Source organism: Lycorma delicatula, chromosome 12 (assembly GCF_047948215.1).
Source record: "Lycorma delicatula isolate Av1 chromosome 12, ASM4794821v1, whole genome shotgun sequence".
Classification (NCBI taxonomy): domain Eukaryota; kingdom Metazoa; phylum Arthropoda; class Insecta; order Hemiptera; family Fulgoridae; genus Lycorma; species Lycorma delicatula.
Window position 1 is genome coordinate 55,622,123 of NC_134466.1, and position 16,631 is coordinate 55,638,753.

The 16,631-nt window shown below is 32.3% G+C and overlaps 1 protein-coding gene across 11 annotated transcripts in view; it reads left to right on the forward strand.

Annotated features, from left to right (window-relative positions):
- Window positions 1-16,631, forward strand: part of LOC142333082 (very long chain fatty acid elongase 7-like) — a 128,074-nt gene that overhangs the window by 61,848 nt on the left and 49,595 nt on the right. For 2 of the 11 annotated variants that reach the window (XM_075379908.1, XM_075379915.1), the window contains exon 1: window positions 9,933-10,186. The exons of 6 other annotated variants lie outside the window; for them this stretch is intronic. The gene's annotated coding sequence lies outside the window, so the exon portion shown is untranslated. Of the gene's footprint in view, window positions 1-6,890; window positions 6,952-9,932; window positions 10,187-10,316; window positions 10,477-16,631 lie in introns of those variants that run through there. 3 more of the 11 variants (XM_075379912.1, XM_075379916.1, XM_075379909.1) reach the window with 3 other exon arrangements.

The following is a 16,631-nucleotide window of genomic DNA, read 5'->3' on the forward strand; positions in this document are numbered from 1 at the left end:
CACAAGTAGGATATACCACGTCAAAAAACAATAATTGCAATTGCTGTTTTTAACAGCGGATCTTAAAAATAGCAGTTGCTATTATTATTTTTAACAAATGGTAAGTTTAAAAATTTTGGGCGCGCTAGAAAATTTTTGATTCTCAATGTGGGCGATGGGCGATAAAGATTGAGAATCAATGACTTAAATTTGAGTAATTAGTAGTTGTAATTAAAATTAATGTAGTTTTAAGTCATAACCGTGCTGCTTAGTTTCATTCGACGCAGAATCTGAGTTGAACAGTATAATTTTAAAAATCGATACGCATTACGTTTTTTTAATTTAAACTGTAAATTAATGGATTTAAATTCAAATTCTTAGAATTAGTCGTCCAGATTTAAACAACGCAGTACTAATTTCCCCGAGACGCTCTAAGAAGTTACTTTTTTGTTTTTTAAATTTAATTTAGGCTTTATTTTTATTTGTCAATATTAGCTTTGTTTATATTATTTAATTTCATTATTTTTTTTTATAACACTATTAGCTCTGCGAATTGTAAACCTCGCTCATTTTGTACTAAATTTAACAGACTTATTTTGAATTAAATATTTTTAATTGTAGAACATACCAGAATTGCCAATCGTAAATGTTTTTGGAAAAGTTTAGCAGATTTCAAAATAGTTTTATTCTTAAATTTTATTCGCGAAATAGATATAAGTCTTAGATCATAGAAACAGTCAGCATTTTTTTTTTTTTTTAATAAGAAATGAATTTTGTAGCGTGTGAAAAATAAATCAAGGTTGAACAAAAATTGAACCCTGAATGTTTTTGGATTATATTGTATAAAAGAGACAAATATAATGAATAAATAACGTTTATCGGAAACCAGATTGATTTAGAGACTTTAGTCTGAATTTTATCTCTTGGACAGATGGTTAGTCTTAAAGATGGAGTAAATCGTGAATTAGTGAATATCTAACCCGTAGCCATTGATATACAGGCTGGAAATTATGTGTCGGCAGAAGAAATCACTCCCTCTGATTTCTTCTGCCTTGATGTATAATTTGTGAGATTAACGTGTCTAGCTGGAGCAGCAAAGTCTTGGTAACCTTAATCTGGCTTTCTGAAACGGAATTTAAAAAAAATTAAAAATCAATATTATTGTGTCTTTGTTGCCAGAGCCAACTGGGTGGGAATAATTCATTCATCGGCGTAAGAAACCAATTTTGTTGTACTATACACGATTTCATTAAGTAATACTGATAGACAAAAAGAACTTTTTTGTTTCTCTAAGTGTGATACCATTTCTTGAATTGCTTTATTTCGTACGTTACAGATCTGTAAATACAATTTTTCTATCATCCTTAGTTTTAAATAAAGTACGCTTCAAAAAACATTAAGGGAAAGTATAATTAAAATCTGTAAAATTTATAATTTTGCATGGCCATACCTGCATTAAAATGATTTTATTGATGATTTCCTTTTATAAATAGCCTCAGGTACATCCTGAATTAATGTCCAACAGTATTCCATTTCCCTTTATAGAGGCTTTCCATCACCGAAATGTCGTGTACGTCACCGAGGTTGTCGGCAAAAAATCCAGAGCGAGTGGAGGAAATGTATTTTCAAAGACATATTACATCCCATAGCCCTGTATGAAATAAGAAAGAAGTTGATTAACAATATCATGGTAATTTTCGGATTTTTGTTTGCCGAGAAAATGTTTGCAAACGTCTTTAAATGTAGCCCAAGCTGCATTTTCTACATTATTTAACATCGAGTTAAATACGTCATCTTTGACCAGCTCTCTTATTCAGGACCAACAAATATTCCTTCTTTAATTTTTCCTTCACTTACATTCGGAAATTTCTGCCTGATGTACAAAAATCCGGGAATATCCTTCTTCATTGCTTTTATAAAATTTTTCATTAGTCCTAGCTTGATATGGAGAGGAGTTAATATTTTTTGGGGTTCAACTAAGGGCTCGTGAATAATATTTTTCCCATTTGGAGTTAAGTTGTCTCGTTTCTTCCACTCTTTGGTAACATAATGTTTATCCCTAGCTCGGCTATCCCATTCGTAAAGAAAACACGTGTGCTTAGTATAACTTAACTGCATACCTAACAAAATAGCTATAACTTTCAAATCACCACGTATGTTCTAGCTATGTTTTTTATAATTTATTTTTTCAGGAACGTCTTTCATCATATCTTACGTCTCTTTCAAATTAATACCATAAGCGATTGGTATCGAAGGATAGTTTTTACCGTTGTGTAGTAGAACCATTTTTAAACTATACTTGGACGAATTTATGAAAGGGTTCCAGTCCTCAGGTTTATGAACTTGTCCTAAGTGCAACATAAGCTCATCAATATTTTTGCAATAAGCCAAATTATTTTCATCAATAAAGTGCTTTCCAACCGAAAAAATTCTTTTTGTCGGTTTCGAAAGCCCAAAATTTTTATATATTTTTTAAAAGTAAATTCCAACCTTGCAGTCTTGATGCTTAACAGTTCAGCTTGACTTTTTGATAAATTTAAATCCCTCATCAAGTCATTTCACCTTAAATATGGCTTATTAGAAAATAATTTAAAATCAAATCATCTTCTTCAGTACTGCCTGATTCTTCATCGCTGCTTTCAAAACATACATTCACAGGTGGCTCAGGAACTAGAATAATCTCATTGTGAGGTACATATGTGTTATTTATAGCTTACAAATTATGTTAACAAACAGTAAAAAATTTGCTAAAAAAATGTTATTTAAGAGCTTAAAATGCTATACGTTGTAAAATGAAAAAATCCTTTAATTAATTTTTTTCAAAAATGGTAGTGGTTGATAGAAAAATTCAAGTTCATATTCATTTGCAGCATCAAAAACGGATTAAAATCATGTATCACATGATAGGAAACAAAAATTATGTTATCAGTGTAATTTTTAACTGAAATTTGGGGATAAAAATGGATTTTCAGCAAGAGTTGAAATGTGGGAAATATCTCGAACTACTACCATTTTCGTGGTTATACAGGTGTACTTCCACCTTTTGTAGTCGTTACAAATTTTAACGTTAAAGGTACGATATTTTATTAAAATGACAAATTTGGTGAAACCAGGTAATTAGTATTAATATTATTCTTCATTTTTATTTGGCTTTTTATAACATCTAATATTGATGGTGGTGGTAAAATATAATAAACATATGCCTTTTAACGGGTTAAGCGAATAGTAAAATAGTAATTTTTAGAGATGCGATAGATTTCTGGGCTTTTATCGGGTAAGTGTATTTTGTATATTGCATAAGGTACGTACGTACCGGTTTTGTAGATGATTCTTCATATTTGCCTCGCTTGACTTAGTACTTTTCTGTAATTGAACATACACAGCATTTGTTGGGACATACGTCTCTCTAAGGGCGAAACTGGTTTATTCAGAATAAAGCTTGAAAATGATAGAATTTTATTTGTTTTTAGGCTTTATTAAATTATCATCAATTCAGTTTGTAATTTGTTGGGCACTTTTTTTAGATTTTTTGTTTAACAAGGTGCCAAATAAAAAGTATTTTGTTAAAGGTTGAATTCCGTTTGAATAAACGTTTTATTTATCCTCAAATTGTGAAAGGGGTGTTTTTTTTTGTCTTCAGTCATTTGATTGGCTTGATGCAGCTCTCCAAGATTTCCTATCTAGTGCTACTCGTTTCATTTCGGTATACCCCCTAAATCCTAAATCCCTAACAATTTGTTGTTCATATTCCAAACGATGCCTGCCTGCACAATTTTTTCCTTCTACCTGTCCCCCCAATATTAAAGCGACTATTCCAGGATGTCATAATATGTGGCCTATAAGTCTGTCTCTTCTTTTAAATCTTCTTTCTTTTTTCTGTTTAGCCTCCGGTAATTACCGTTCAGATAATACTTCAGAGGATTAATGAGGATGATATGTATGAATGTAAATGAAATGTAGTCTTGTACAGTCTCAGTTCGTCCATTCCTGAGGTGTGTGGTTAATTGAAACCCTACCACCGAAGAACACCGGTATCCACGATCTAGTTTTCAAAGCCGTTTAAAAATTACTGACTTTACTAGGAGTTGAACGCTGGAACTCTCGACTTCCAAATCAACTGATTTGGGAAGACGTGTTCACCACTAGACCAACCCGGTAGGTCTCTTCTTTTAACCATATTTTCGAAATGCTTCTTTCTTCATCGATTTGCCGCAACACCTTTTCATTTTGTCACTTTATCCACCCATCTGATTTTTTAAATTCTCCTGTAGCACCACATTTCAAAAGCTTTTAATATTTTTTTCTTAGGTACTCCGATCGTTGAAGTTTCACTTCCATAATATAAAGCTACGCTTTACTTTCAAAAACACGTACTTTCAAAAATCCTTTCCAGAAGTTTAAATTAATTTTTTATGTAAAAAAAAAGTATATTTCTGACTGAAAGCTCGTTTCGCCTGTGCTATTCGACATTTTATATCGCTCCTGCTTCGTCCGTCTTTAGTAATTCTACTTCCCAAATAACAAAATTCTACCTCCTGAATCTTTTCTCTTCCTATTTTTACATTCAGTGATCCTTCTTCGTTATTTCTACTACAATTTCATTACGTTTTGTTCTTGATGGTTTTCATGCGGTAGTTCTTGCGTAGGATTTCATCCATGCCATTCATTTTTCCTTCTAAATCCTTTTTACTCTCAGCTAGAATTACTATATCATCAGCAAATCGTAGCATCTTTATCTTTTCACCTTGCCCTGTTACTCCGAATCTAAATTGTTCTTTAATATCATTAACTGCTAGTTCTATGTAAATATTAAAATGTAACGTGGATCCCTAACATCCTTGACGGGCTCCCTTTTTTATTACGGCTTCTTTCTTATGTTCTTCAATTATTAGTGTTGGTGTTTGGTTCCTGTAAATGTTACCAATCGTTCTTCTATCTCTGTATTTGAACCCTAATTTTTTTTAAAATGCTGAACATTTTATTCCAGTTTACATTATCGAATGCCTTTTCTAGGTCTGTAAACGCCAAGTATGTTGGTTTGTTTTTCTTTAAGGAGTGTAGTTTTATGAAAAATAACTATTTATCAAGTTTGAGAAATCTTCCTTTCTGCACGACAAACTTTATTGATAATCTAAATGTATTTGTTTTATTTTTTTTTTTTACGTTGAAGAAATTCGATGTGTCAGAATGAGAATTTCGTTTCACCATTTTGATATAATTTTAATCGTATGTCGTAGTATTAATAAATGAATTATGTAATTATTGTTTTTGAATTTTCTGTTGAAGTTGGACTGGGTAAATATAAAATAAATTTTCTCTGATACGATATTCGTTTAGTTTTAAGTTTTTCGTAGAAGTTAAAAAAACCCTGCAAAATATTATATTAAAGCAAAGCAGTTGCTCTTTAAAATACAGTAATTAATTTTTTAAGAAGAAAGTTAAATTGCTGGTATGAGCAAAAAATTATTAATTTTGTGAATACCGAGCAAATTAAGAAAATTTAGGTCACCTAACAAGGGGAACGCAACCTCACTCCGGTCCGCGCAGGAGCTGGGGACCCCTCCCGCGGTCCAATCCTGGTGTCTCGCATCGCTTTACAATCTCACGATCAGGACCGCCTCTGGCGGAGGGAAGCCACACTTCCCTCCGTATGTTAACTCGGTCGCACGGGTTAACATACCCCGCCGGCGCGGCCACCCCACCAGCGGGAGTCCCAAATCGAATCGCAGACATTACAAATATAACCGTGTCGCACGATGCCAATGCGCCACGGGCATCGAATGTCTAAGCAATCCAATGTCTAAGCCGGAACCCTGGCAACCCTTGGGGGGGGGGGGGGATCCTACCACTTTCGAGTACCTCGATTTATATTTCTATTATCAACAACAGAAAAGATTACATCAAGTGATCGAGATAAAGAAACCAGAATCGATCGATAGGCAAGGTATCTTCTTCCATCACCGCCACGCCGAATACCATTCATGTTTAGGTGACCGTTCAAAAATTGAGAGAACTTGGCCGGGACGTTTTCATGCATCCACCGTTTAGTTCTAACCTTGCATCTTCCGACAACCATTTATTTCAGTCTTTTCGGAACTTTAACAGTATAAATCTGGCCTTAAAAGATGCTTGTGAAAATCACAATTTTTTGTCCGGAAAACAGAATGTCTAAAATTACAGGATTATGATGTGATTTTACTTCAAAAATTGTAAAACGTGGTCGATCAAAAGAATGTATATTTGGTTTAATATAATTCGTTTGAAGTATAAAAAAACTTCTTTTTTTACATATTTTTAAAATACGAAGTATCGTTTTACCCGACTCAATTTTATTAAAATTTTACTTTTCAAAATCTGTTTTAAAAATACCTGTAGTATTTTTACTTAATAAATAAGAAAGAAAAATTAACGAATTTTGTTTATGAGAATAAGAGGTCATTTTAAATACATATACTGTTGTTTTTTTTGATTTAGCCATGAAATCTTTCCTGAGCGTAATTGTAATTTGTTCGATGTATCTTTATAACCTGTTTGCCTGCGCATTCTCGGATATATTTTAATGACATTCGGTAAAATTTGACAAAAAAATGTAGTCGAACATTTAAATGATACTAAATCCAATTATTAATTGTTAATTGTTTTAACGAGTTGGATCCGTTATTATTCGACATACTTTCACAGTTTAACGGTTAACATATTCATTTATTAGGATACTAATATTAATTTAACATTTGAATTTTATTTTGTAAGTTATAGTTTTAAATTATGAGGCATGTTTATAATCTGTTGAGCGATAATCTTGTAGTTTTTATCTGTATAATTAATTATAAGAATCGGTGATAAGTATTTACGATAAATACTTTATCAGTATTATGTTGTAAATTATCAATTTATATGTAATCAGTCTTTATTTTTGATTTAATATTCTTACGATCGATGCTCGTTGCAAATGGCGCTGTATTAAAACCGCAGGTATTTATTAATTTTTCTTTAGTTTGTTTGGTTAAATCTAATAAGAATTTTGTTTTTTCAACATCTTATAATTTGAGTATCAATAAGACTTTTTCAATAAGTCTTTGTGTTTTGTTTTTTGTCGATACTGTTAATTCGGGACGGCCAAATTTAGAAATATTAAATTAAAAAACAAAATTAACAGTTTTAATATATAAACAACTATAAAGTAGATAAAAGAACAGAAAAAATTGGTAAATTAAATAATACGTACACAAATTAAAATATCTTAAAAATAAATCTATATTGAAAAATTAAACGTTTTGTTTTAATTGTGAATTTCATCTTTTTCATTGAAGTTTGTGGCAGATTGAAAATAATTGATTAGTCATAGCTCTCTAGTCCTTAATTTGATGCCAACTTTAATAATCTGATGTGGACACCACATTGTATCCTTTTTACGCCTATTAAAATATATATATTTATTCATATATATATTTTTTTTATTATTGGATTGTTATTTATCGTAAAACGTTTTTTACAATCAGAAGTTAATAATTATTAATAAAGCAATATATTTAAATTGAAAAAAAATTAGAAGTCGGATTTGAACCGATGTGCCTTCCCCTTGTAAGATCCAAATATTTCATTAATTAAACTTTTATTTGGCTATAACTCTGGAATCAATGAAAATAAGTACCACTTATGATATATCGTTGAAAAGCTTGCAATGAGGGCTTATTACTACAGTTAAGAAATAGTCCAAAATCCAAATATTTTGTATTTTAGGCTTTTTTTTGGACACTTTTGCACATCGAAAGGAATTGTGCCCGGCTAAATGTTAAAACAGTCCTAAATCCAAAATTTCAACATTCTACGGCTAATCGTTTTTGAGTTACGCGAGATACATATGTACAAACGTCACGCCGAAACTAGTCAAAATGGATTCAGGGATGGGAAAGTGGATATTTCCATTGAAATCTGAAAACCGTAATGTTTCGCATTACAATATTTCCTAAGTAAAAAATGAAAAAAGATTACGGTCACTGGTCCCTGGTCCTGGAAGGATTACGAGATAAAGGGACCAGAATCGATCAATAGGCAAGGTATCGTCTTCCATCGCGACAACGCCGAATTTTACACATCTTTAGGTGACCCTTAAAAAATTGACATAACTTGGGGGCGGGAAGTTTTGATGCATCCACCGTTTAGTTCTGATTTGCATCATCAGACAACCGTTTGTTTCAGTCTTTTCGGATCTTTAACGGTATAAATGTGGCCTTAAAAGAGACTTGTAAAAATCATTTATCACAATTTTTCGTCCGGAAAACAGATTGTCTAAAATGATAGGATTATGATATGATTTTACTTCGAGGTAGTAAAAAGTGGTTGTAAAAACTTCGATTGAAATAAAAAAAATTGAAAAATTATTGTAATTTATTTTTATAAAATCTTTCTGTATACTTTTTTGTCATACTTTAATCAAATACATACTATTATCATACATTGCATGATTATTGATGGTAATTGCAAGTGTAATAGTGGAATATTTTGTTGTCACTCGACCTTAGTAACTATGCAAAATTTCATCAATAGGCATTGTAAGGAAGTATGTTAAATTATTACACCTGCAACTTTAATTTACCCCAGTACGGTAGGATGTTTGCAAAAGGAATTTTTGATTTTCGTAGTATTTCTCCCGCCACCATCCCATTCGGTCGCCCTAAAGCATAGCAGACCGAATGTCGTGCCACAAACGGCTACTGAGCCTCGAATCAGTTTAGCGACCGGTGTCCTAACTAGCTCCTAGAGCTAACCTAATTGCGCGAGCGAACTATGCATGGTGCCACACACCACTTCCTTCGTGGCCCACCGGTCACTTGTCATATATTCCAAAACGGGTAGGCGCACCCCGTCAACTACTAAAATATATATGACATTCAATAAATTAAATTTATCTCGTCAAAACAGCAATTCGCTGCCACGCCTAGGTCGTCGAAGTCCATCAATATTAAAGCGCTTGGAGCATTAATTGGCTGATGGTGAGCCATAACTCTCGGGTAGCTTCGTACAGCAGCACGGTAGTTTTCTTTCCCTTAAGTTAACTACTGATGCCGGTTGAACAAAGCAACGGCATCAAGGAACACCCACACGGTCCGACAATTCGGCTCAAGCCACATTGACTAGCTGCTTATAAGTGGCCAATTTTTCCCTTGATCTTTAAGTTGTAGGGTGGCCTGAGTTCTAGGCAGTCGAACATCATATCTTGGTTCGACTGGACCTCCCCGCAGACGCACAGCTCATCAGCTGCCAGGCGAAACCGAAACAAATATTGGTTAAAGTTCTTGTGTTAAGTAATGGTTGAATATTATTCTATTGTTACCCGATCTTAGTAACTGCAAAATTTCATCAAAAGCCAATATCAAGAAGTATGTTGAATTATTTCACCTGCACCCTTAATTTAATCCCGTATTGGGGGATGTTTGCAGAAGTAATAGTGGAATATTGTATTGTCACACGACCTTAGTAACTGAAAAATTTCAACAATCGGCGATGTCAGGAAGTATTTTAAATTAAGGATACAAGATTGAGGACAGACATGAAAACAAAAACAATGTGAGTTAAAGAAAAGCAAAAAACTTCTTCTTTTTTACATATTCGTTAAAATACGAAGAAACGTTTTTTGTCCGACCCATTGTATTATTTTATCCCTGATTTATTATTAAGATTGTATTTATTCAAAATCTGTTTTAAAAACTGTAGTATTTTTAATTGAAATAAAATAAAGGGAGAATAATTAACAGATTTTATTTTGTGTTTTACGAGAAAAAACGTGATTTTAATTATGTAATTATACTGTTTTTTTTGTTTTTTTTTTGTTTTTTTTTCTATTTACCCATGAGATTATTCTGCGCGTGTTGTAATATTGCAATATCCTGTTTAAGTATTCTCCCATATATAAGGCGTGTGTATTCTCCCATATATAATTGAAGATAGATCGTTTTACCCTCCTAATCTTGCGCTGACATAGATGACTCGTTCTTGAAAGTGAAACTTCTGTAAAATCTCATTATAATTACATTATTACATTGTTGATGTGTGAAGTCAATAAACGAATAAGTTTAAATGTCTTTCGGTAAAATTGAACATTAAAATTTAGTCGGAACATCTAAATAATACTATATCCGAAGTATCGCATTTGTATTAACGCGTTGGATCCGTTATTCTTCGCCGTTTCGACTTTCACAGTTTAACGGTAAACATATTTCATTTATTAGGATACTAATATTAATTTAACATTTGAATTTTATTTTGTAAGTTACAGTTTTAAGTTATGAGGCGTGTTTATCATCTGTTGAGCGATAATTTTGTAGTTTTTATCTATAATTAATTATAAGAATCTGTGATAAGTATCTACAATAAATACTTATTTTGTAAATTATTAATTTTTCCTAAATTGTCCTTATATGTAATCAGTCTTTTGTTTTTGATCTAATACCCTTACGATCGAGTCTCGTTGCAAATGGCGCTGTATTAAAACCGCAGGTATTTATTAATTTTTTTTTTATTTTGTTAAATCTAATAAGAATTTTGTTTTTTCAACTTATTATAATTTGGTTATCAATAAGTCTTTGTATTTTGTTTTTGTCGATACTGTTAATTCGGGACGGCCAAATTTAGAAATTTTAAATTAAAAGCAAAATTAACAGTTTTAATATAAATATTTAAACAATTATTAAGTTGATAAAATAACAGAAAAAAACTGGTAAATTAAATAACAGGTACACAAATTAAAATATCTTAAAAATAAATCTATATTGAAAAGTTAAAACTTTTTGTTTTAATTGTGAATTTCATTTTTTGATTGAAGTTTTTACCAGATTGAAAATAATCGATTAATTATAGCTCTCTAGTCCTTAATTTGAACCCAACTTTAAACAATTTAAAGAATCTTTATTTTTTTGAAATTTTACTTTTTTTCTTTTAAAACTTGGCTGATAAAAAAGAAACGTTTGCTTGTTCGAAAAATAGCAATAAATTAAAAAGTAAACAACTTGTCTCTTGATTAAAATAAGAAAAGGATGGATAAAATGTCATGAACAATCTACTTCCAGTTAATGAGATAAATGAATACTTTACTCAAGTTTTTTCAACTATTTTTGAGCTTTTTTTTTGTGAAAATATTTTTACGTCAGAATGATAACAGGAATGTTTCTGGTCATCTGGAAATAACTTAAATGGGAACCACTGGGGAAATGTTTTGTACAAAAATGTTATTTAAATACCATTGTAAAATTTTATGCGAAAGTATTAAATTATTTCCAGTAACTAGTAGACGAAAAATATAATGTAGTTTTTTTACTGAAGGGATACGCTGATGAATTGATTTACTTTATCGGTTCACATCTTTCTTATATCTTTGTTGCATGTACAAGAGGCATTATTTACAAGTTATTTTCTTTGAAATTAGTGATATTCACTTCAAAAAAAAAACCCACCGGGTTGGTCTAGTGGTGAACGCATCTTTCCAAATCAACTGATTTGGAAGTAGAGAGTTCCAGCGTTCAATTCCTAGTAAAGCCAGTTATTTTTACACGGATTTGAATACTAGATCGTGGATACCGGTGTTCTTTGGTGGTTGGGTTTCAATTAACCTTACGTCTCAGGAATGGTCGAACTGAGACTACAAGAGTTATTTTCTTTGAAATTAGTGATATTCACTTCAAAAAAAAAACCCACCGGGTTGGTCTAGTGGTGAACGCATCTTTCCAAATCACCTGATTTGGAAGTTGAGAGTTCCAGCGTTCAATTCCTAGTAAAGCCAGTTATTTTTACACGGATTTGAATACTAGATCGTGGATACCGGTGTTCTTTGGTGGTTGGGTTTCAATTAACCTTACGTCTCAGGAATGGTCGAACTGAGACTACAAGAGTTATTTTCTTTGAAATTAGTGATATTCACTTCAAAAAAAAAACCCACCGGGTTGGTCTAGTGGTGAACGCATCTTTCCAAATCACCTGATTTGGAAGTTGAGAGTTCCAGCGTTCAATTCCTAGTAAAGCCAGTTATTTTTACACGGATTTGAATACTAGATCGTGGATACCGGTGTTCTTTGGTGGTTGGGTTTCAATTAACCTTACGTCTCAGGAATGGTCGAACTGAGACTACAAGAGTACACGTCATTTACACTCATCCTCTGAAGTATTATCTGAAAGGCAATTGCCGAAGGCTAAACAGAAAAAAGAGGAAAGGAATTGTTCACCACGAGTTACTCCGGATCTAAATTGTTCTTTACCATCATTAACCGCTGGTTCTATGTAAAGATTAAAATGTAACGGGGATAAGGAGATCCTTGTAGGACTCCCTTTTTTTATTACTGCTTCTTTCTTATGTTTTTCGATTTTTTTCTGTTGCTGTTATTACTGTTCTATTATTACTGTTACTGTAAATGTTAGCAATTTTGTTCTATCGCTATACTTGATCCCTAGATTTTTTAAATGTTACTGCGAAACACTACGTAAGTTACGGCCCGTCATTCAAATTCGGCGACGTGGGCTGCTGCACGATAATGCACGTCCACATGTTGCGGGTCCGACACGTGATTTACTGAGAACATTTGGATGGGAAATTTAAGAACACTCACCACATGTCCGGACGTAGTTCCTGATTACCATTTGTTTGGAAGATTGAATGAATTTATGAGCGGTAAGCAATTCGTTGGTGACGATGAACTTAAAAATGCTGTTAATCAGTGCTAAATGGACTGGCGGCAGAAGAATACGACGAGGGTATATTGAAGCTGGTGTATCGCTAGGATAAATCTGTTAATTCATGTGGCGATTATGTATAAGGTATGTTATTTGAGGAATAAAAAATATCTATAACGTTTTCAGAATAAATTTTTTTACAATGAAACAATCTTTACTAAAGATAACCTCTCAGATTTATTTATTTAGCGTACGGCACTATACACAACACCAATTACAGTCAAAAATAACAAACAAAGATTTAACAAATTAATATAAGCTACTGGCTATTAATATAAGCTCTGGAGTCGCCATCAGGAAATGTTCAAGAGTCCCTTCATAAGCTGTCCTAGGGCAAACTTCTGTGATGTGTTTAACAGTTTGATTTTCATCACACTCACAAAGGGGGCGTCGGTGTTTTACCCCTTTTATACAGGAAATGGGCGCGCCTACCATGCTGAGTTCGTATTCTGTTTAGCATTGACCATGTCTTACCTCTCATATATATAGTTACACACGCACACAAATATGAGTGTATCAGGACACAGAGGAGTGTATGAAGTGTACTTATACATATGTAGATACAATTATTCTTAAATGCTCCGAAACTGTCGAGAATATAAAAATTTTCATTTTCCGAAAGTTTCACCGAAAAAATGCGATTAGTTTTTCAACGATAACTTTTTGAATTTTTAAGCTATCCAATCGCTCAAAAAACTATTTCGCAGGGAATTTCAAGAGTTACAAGGCATGTAAAGTTCGAAGTCCTTGACCCCTTCGTTTTTGAAATTTTTGAGTTTAAAAGGCTTGGGGAAGGTGGTCCTCGCACTCAAATGCAAACTTCTAACGGTGATATCTCAATAAATTTTTATTCTGCTGAAAAAAAAACAAAATTTTCAGTAAAAAGAAAACTAAATTTTTTTACTCCAGTATTTTTTATTTTCTTTATTTTTTGAATTACTGTGAAAAAAGAAATTGTTTTAAGAAATTTCAAAACATTTTTCAAATTTGAATCAACCTTTTTTTCAAATCTAGGTATTCCCAACCGGTGAAACTTCTACAATATATTGTTAGTACTTAAATAAAGTAAATAGTAAAAGGATTACGTTCAATTCCAATTCTTGCGGAAAAGTCATATGTTTCTTTGCTGATTTTGTTTTCTCCGAAAAAGCGAGAAAACCATTTTATTTTCATCATAACTCTGTTAGTTTTCATGCTAATGACTTTTACCAAAGCTTTCAAGTACATTGAAAAATATCATATAAGTTTTCTTCGAAAAATTTTCCGCTTTTTAACGTTGAAAAGTTCGACTTCAGTTTTCGGTGAACAAAAAGTTACCTCCTACGTGGTATAACTCTGTTCGTATTGCATCTACAGAAATAAAATAAAAAATAATCTATTTCTTTTATAAATTTTATTTTTGCTAATAATAATTTTTTTTTTTCTCGATAAAACATAAGGTTTTTTTATTCGTGAAAAATCGTTCAATGATTAGATGAAAAAACAACGTTTTCAGTCACGAATAACTCAAAACGTATTGATAATTATACAAAAACATTTTTTGCTTAGAATTTATTCCTCCATCGATTTCTCGGTTATTTTGAATGTAATAATTTCCATTCCCAAGGTAAAAGTACACATTGGCACTATATAACTTTCGTTCTTTGAGCTATTCCCTAATTACTGCCCAAATTTCACGTCAGTCGGTTTTTTCCGAAAGAATTCTGAGCGAAAAACCGTCAAACACTACTATATGGTTGGACGTTGTACTCTGGAACTTGTTTTAGTAATGTTTATTTTTAATCGTGTGTATATATATATATATATATATATATATATATATGTGTGTGTGTGTGTGTAAAAGAAAAAGAAAACAATATTATTTCCTCATATGTGACTGAACAAGTTCCTTATAAAAAAAATTAAATAAAAACTGGTAAATGTTTAGTGGAAAGACCATTGTGTGATAGGAGAAAGTTGTAAAATAATGTATTAAAAAAAGAAGTAGCCGATATATAAGGTTTGACAAACTAGTTTTCAGCTGTTCTGTTGGTTAAATTAACAAAAATATTTGACCTCATTTGTTGTAAAAAAATTATAACTAAGATACCGTGCTAATATATCATTAATCAAGTATTAGACTAAAGTTTAATTTTATATTTTCTACGCAATGTTTTATTTTAAAACCTGTGTTTGTTTGGTTTGTGTACTTAAATTTTTAGTTATTGATGTACTTATTGCTTTTCGATTGTTTTTTCTCCTGTTTTTACTCGGCATTATAATAATTTTATTATTTGTACTACGCTTGTATGTAATAATGCTTCAAATGACACAAATGTACAGGTCATTGGACTTTCGACTATTATTTGCACAGGTTCGGCAGACGTAGTTCCCCCTGCCGCATGTATTGTAGTAGGGTGGATACTGCGAAACATACAATCTTCAAGTGTGACGAATGGCGCGTTTTACGTAGGTAGGCTGGCCTAGATGGGCTCCAGCCCATTTAATACGTTTTATTTTGACATAAGATGAAAACCGGATCAATTTTACTGTGGTAAGGTAAAAAATAAGTGCATGTTGAGATAACATATACCGATGTAAATAAGATATGATTGTGAAACGAGTTGTAAGAGGCAACCGTGAAAACTGATTGCACAGAATGGTACATTTCTGACACCAATATCTTGGCGTTGGGAAAATAAATTTCTTTGTACTCGGTAGATTGTTTTAAGGCGCATAACTCTGGTATGTCAACATTTATGTGTTACTGAAAGGTGACCTGAGTATTATGTGTCACTGAGTATTTTTAAAACTTCTGTGATGAATTAGTGTATTTATTTTAAAATTATTACGTCTTGAAAACGAGTGAAAATAACAAAAAAATTCATAATTTAGAAATTTTATTACAAATTCAATTAGGCTGGTAACTAAAAACGTATGTTAATGGACTTGATACCGTATCAGTGCGAGTGGATACAACTATTTCAAAAGTTTTCAATATGGAAATTTTGATACCGATGATGCAATTCGCTCTGGTCGGCTATAACTAAAAAAGTCGATAAAATCAAGGAAAAAATTGAACAAAAGCGGCACAGTTGTGATATCAGTAAGGAACTAAATATCACAACAAAACGGTTTAAACAGTTTGAAGAAGGCTGGAGACAAATAAAAATACCTGATATTTGGGTACCTGATGATTTAACAATGAAAGATTTAATGGATCGAATTTTCATTTGCGAATCTTTGCTAAAACAAAACGAAATCAAACCGTTTTTGAAACGGCTGATTACGGACGTTGAAAAACGGTTTGATCACTTACGACCGTAATGTATTGAAAAGATCGTGGTCGAATCAAGAAGAAGCTTCGCAAACTGTGGTAAAACCAAGATTGACATCAAGAAACGTTATGGTGCTGTACAATGGGATCGGAAAAGAGAATTGTTCACCACCGGCTTGGTCTAGTGGTGAACACGTCTTCCCAAATCAACTGATTTGGAAGTCGAGAGTTTCAGCGTTCAAAGTTCTAGTAAAGTCCGTTATTTTTACACGGATTTGAATACTAGATCGTGGATACCGGTGTTCTTTGGTGGTTGGGTTGCAATTAACCACACGTCTCAGGAATGGTCAAACTGAGACTGTACAGGAGTACACTTCATTTACACTCATACATATCATCCTCTGAAATATTATCTGAAAGGTAATTACCGGAGGCTAAACAGGAAAAAGAAAAGGAATTTTTCACCACGAGTTGCTCCGTATCTAAATTGTTCTTTACTATCAAATTGCTGGTTATATGTAAAGATTGAAATGTAACGGGAATAGGGAGCATCCTTGTCGGACTCCTTTTTTTTTATTACTGCTTCTTTCTTATGGTTTTCGATTTTTTTTCTGTTATTGTTATTACTGTTCGGTTATTACTGTTTTACCGTAAATGTTAGCAATTTTGTTCTATC